The sequence below is a fragment of the Juglans microcarpa x Juglans regia genome, unplaced genomic scaffold, assembly GCF_004785595.1.
Source record: "Juglans microcarpa x Juglans regia isolate MS1-56 unplaced genomic scaffold, Jm3101_v1.0 JmScfU0019, whole genome shotgun sequence".
Taxonomy (NCBI): domain Eukaryota; kingdom Viridiplantae; phylum Streptophyta; class Magnoliopsida; order Fagales; family Juglandaceae; genus Juglans; species Juglans microcarpa x Juglans regia.
Genome location: NW_024475763.1, coordinates 1 through 5,000, shown reverse-complemented (window position 1 = coordinate 5,000; position 5,000 = coordinate 1).

Below are 5,000 nucleotides of genomic sequence, written 5' to 3'. Positions count from 1 at the left end.
TGATGAACAAGATGAACAATTGATAAAATGATCAAGAACAAAATGGACAAAGATATTCAACTCAACTATGATTCACGAATTGCACATAGATGAGATAAACCTCTTTATTGATAAACTTGAACCAAAAGATTAAAACCACAACTTGGATTCACGGATTGCACCAAGTTGTGAAACAAGAAAGATAAATGAATCACACCTATTCACGGATTGCAAGGTGTGATCCTCTCAATGGGATTCACGGATTGCACCCAAAGAGCCCAAGTGCTCAAGCACCGAAATGTGATCTCTAGAACAAAGTCTACCCACAAGGGAATTTGCCAAAAGATCCTCAAGCAATGACTAAGGTTCCTATTTATAGGTTACAACTTGGAAACCCTAAAATGGTCCCTTCAAAGTAAATACAATTAATTAAAAGATTAATTAAATAAAGCAATAAGATAGAGCCATGGACCGAACCATGGTGTGGCATGCTCGGGCCCATGGTGGGCTAAGTGGTTGCATGTTGGTTGGATGGCCCATGGCTAAGTGTTGGTTCGGCATGGTCCAAGTAGGTGGCTTGGACGTTGGCTGCATGGCACGGGCTGGAGCCGCGCGCTGGATGGCACGCCATGGGGCGTGCCACTAACCTCGCTGGTGCTCTGCAGGATGGGCGTGGGCGTGCGGCAGGGCCCAGGGTCAAGTGGATGTGCGGCAAGGCCATGCGGGTGTGCGGCATGGTCGCTGTGGGCGTGCGCGTGCGCGCGCGGGCTGGCTTGCCTGTGCGGCGCGCGGGCGCTCGCAGGGCCTTGCGGCCCACTGGTGTGCGCGCGGGCCTGCGCACCGCAAAGAGTCTGGGCGTGCGGCCCGTTGGGGCGCCTGGTGCCGCGCGCATGCGCGCGCGGGCCTGTGCTGCGCGCCTGCGCGCGCTGGCTTGCGCTGCGCGCATGTGCGCGCGGGTCTGTGCTGCGCATGCGCGCTGGCTGGCTGCGCGCTGTGCGCGCTGTGCGCCTGCTAACCTCGCCCGCCTCGCTAGCCTGCATGCTGGGCGCCCCGGGGGTGCCATCGCGCGGGCCAAGGCATGCATGCATGCTGGGCGCCCCGTGCGTGTCATCCCACGGGCCAAGGCATGGTTGTAGGCTAGCCAAGGTGCTTGTCTCCACCATGGCTAAGGCATGGGCGGCTCCTCTAGGGCCAACTCGACGTGGGGGCCTAACAATCCCCCTCTCTTTAAGACTATCCTTGCCCTCAAGGATAAATTGAGGGAATCTTGCCCTTATATCATCGTAGTCCTCCCAAGTAGCCTCCTCCTTTGGGGCTTTACCCCACTTTATCAAAACTTGCCATACACCTTTTCTCATGGTCCCTCTTGGAACCACCCTATAATCGAGAGCTTCCTTTGGTTGTAAAAGCATTCGCCCTTCCTCATCAAACTTAGGTAGCTCATCCACAATTAGACTAGGGTCCCCAATTCTTCTTTTGAGCACGGTGACATGGAAAACCGGATGTAGTTTGGAGGTTGGGGGAAGTTCCAACCTATAAGCCACTTCTCCCAACCTTTCAAGTACCTTAAAGGGACCATAATACCTCTTGGCCAATTTCAAGTTAAGTTTTTTTCTCAAGGTCTTTTGGCCAAACGGTTGCAACTTCAAGTAAACATAGTCCCCTATTTCAAAGGTAACCATCCTTCTCCCTTCATCATAATACTTCTTCATCCTTTGTTGGGCCTTAGCAAGTTCTTTCTTCACCTTGGCTAGGACCTCGTCTCTAGTGATGAGTTCTTGCTCCACCTCCTCATTCTTGGCCGTGCCCCTCTCATAGTTCACCAATGTGGGGGGTGTCCTCCCATAGACCACCTCAAATGGACTCTTTTGTATGGAAGCATGGAAAGAAGTGTTATACCAATACTCCGCCCAAGGCAAGTAACTTCCCCACCCTTTTTGTTCTTCATGGCAAAAACACCTCAAGTATTGCTCTAGTGTTCTATTCACCACTTCGGTTTGACCATCGGTTTGAGGATGATACGATGAGCTTGCCTTCAACTTGCTTCCTTGAAGCTCAAACAACTCTTTCCAAAAAGAGCTCATGAATACTCTATCACGATCCGTGAGTATGCTCTTCGGGAACCCATGGAGCTTGACCACATTTTCAACAAAAGCCTTGGCCACACTCTTGGCCGTGTAAGGATGGGTGAGTGGAATGAAATGCCCATACTTGCTCAATCGATCCACCACCACAAGTATTACCTCATAACCTCCACTAAGGGGTAGCCCCTCCACAAAATCCATGCTCAACTCTTCCCAAATTAACTTGGGAATGGGTAATGGTTGTAATAATCCGGATGGGGCCTTTGTCTCGTACTTGGTTTTTTGACATACATCACATTCCGCCACAAGTCTCTTCACTTCCTTTTTAATCCCCTCCCAATAGAAGAAATGCTTGATCCTAATGTAGGTTCTTAGCCAACCCGAATGACCTCCCTCTTTGCTATTGTGGAAATGATCAAGGATCTCCTTCCTCAAGTTAGGGACATTCGGCACATACACATGCCCCTTGTAGTAGATCAACCCATCATTCACTTTGAACCCCACAACTCCATCACTTTCGGCTTCTAGGAGTTCTACTATTTCAATGGCCCTTGCATCAATTCTTGTGGCCTCCCGAATCTTGTCCCATACTTGCCATTCGGCTCCACTCAAAGCCAACATGGATGGCTCTTCTTCTTCATGTACCAACCACAAAAGAGAACTTCCCTCTTTCCTACTCAAGGCATCCGCCACCTTGTTCTCCTTACCCGGTTGGTAAACAATGTCATACTCGAACCCAAGTAGCTTCACTAGGAACTTTTGTTGCTCGGGTGTCACTATCTTTTGTTGAAGCAAATGCTTCAAGGCTTGTTGATCCGTGACAATGGTGAACCTTCTACCCAACAAATATGGTCTCCACACCTTCACGGCATGTACCACCGCAAGCATCTCCCTAGCATATGTGCTCCATGCTTTTTTCATGGGTCCAAGTGCCTTGGAAATAAAGGCTATCGGTCTTCTTTCTTGAGCCAAAACAGCCCCTATGCCCTCTCCACTTGCATCGGTGTATACTTCAAACGGTTTCTCAAAGTTGGGTAATGCTAGCACGGGTGTGGTGGTCATAGCCTTCTTCAACTCCTCAAAAGCATCTCTTGCTTCTTGAGTCCATGTGAAATTGTCCTTCTTTAATAAGGATGTAAGTGGCTTTGCAATAAGCCCATAGTTCTTCACAAACCGCCTATAGTAGCCGGTTAGCCCCAAGAATCCCCTCAATGCCGAGATGTCACTAGGGAGAGGCCAATCAACCATGGCCTCAATCTTCCTTTGGTCCACCTTTACCCCTTCACCCGAAATGTAGTGACCAAGGTACTCAAGTTCCTCCTCCATAAAGGCACATTTGGAAGCCTTAATGAAGAAGTGGTGCTCCTCCAAAATTCTCATCACTATCCTCAAATGGGTTTTGTGCTCTTCCTTGGTCTTAGAATAAACCAAGATGTCATCAAAGAACACCAACACAAACTTCCTTAAGAATGGTTTGAAAATGGTGTTCATGGCGGCTTGAAAGGTGGAAGGAGCATTACACAATCCAAAAGGCATCACAAGGTACTCAAAATGCCCGGAGTGTGTTCTAAAGGCCGTCTTGTGAATGTCTTCACTTTTCATCCTCACTTGGTGATATCCCGCCCTCAAGTCCAACTTGGAGAACACGGTTGCCCCATGCAACTCATCAATCATCTCATCCACGGTTGGGATAGGGAATCTATCCTTCACCGTGGCCTCATTCAAAGCCCTATAGTCGGTACAAAACCTCCATGTCCCATCTTTCTTCCTCACTAAGAGCACGGGAGAAGAAAATGGACTAGTGCTTGGCCTTATCAACCCATTCTTCAACATATCATCCACTTGTCTCTCAATCTCCCCTTTTTGGAAATGGGCATACCGATAGGGTGGTACATTCACCGGTTTGGTTTCATCCACCAACACAATTCGGTGATCAAAAGGTCTAGATGGGGGCAATGTGGAGGGCACCTCTAAAACGCCCCGATGGCCTTCTAATACTTCTCTCACTTCCACGGGCAGCCCCTCTAACTCATCTTTGTTGCCTTCATTTTCACTTTTTTCCACATTACACAAGGACTCATCCTTGGCCATTACAATAGCAAAGCAATATGCCCCTCCTTTGCACAACTTCTCAAACATGATAGCCTCACATGCCTTCACTTCCTTCGTGGTCAAGGCCTTCCATACTCTTTTCTTGGATCCCAACTTGAATTCCATGGTCATGTTGTGGTAATCATGAATGACCCTTCCAAGTCCTTTGAGCCATGCATTGCCGATCACTACATCAAGGCCAACAAGTGCTAGCACATGGAGATCGGCCACTATCCTTACCCCTTGCACATTCATCCTTACTTCCCTTACAAGAGCTTCACACCGAAGCTTGTTCCCATTAGCAACTTTCACCTCAAAGGGTTCAATGGCACACGGCTTCAATCCAATCTTATTCACAATATTGGCATTCACAAAGTTGTGAGTGGATCCACTATCCACCAAAAGGGTGACTTCAAATTTCCCACCCATGCCATAACTTTCATGGATGTAGGTCTAGGTATACCCGAGATAGCATTCAAGGACAATTCGGCCTCCTCTATTGGTTCATTAGAGTTGGCCTCTTCATGATCCGATCCCTCACTAGACGTCTCCTCATTGCTATCTTCATCTCTTTCTTCATTTGATTCCTCCCCAAGCAACACATATGCTTGCCGGCCTTACACTTGTGCTCTTTGCTCCACTTGTCACCACATTTGAAGCAAAGCCCCTTCTTGATTCTTTCTTGGACTTCTTCTCTAGAGAGCTTCTTAACCTCATAGGGCTTAGGTTTTGAAAACTCTATCTCCCCCTTCGGTTTCCAAGGTGCCTTGGTTTGCAAAGTTTTTGAGGCTTTGCTCCCCACATCCTTGGAGAATCTTCTCTCCATATTTCCACTTTCTTCAATGA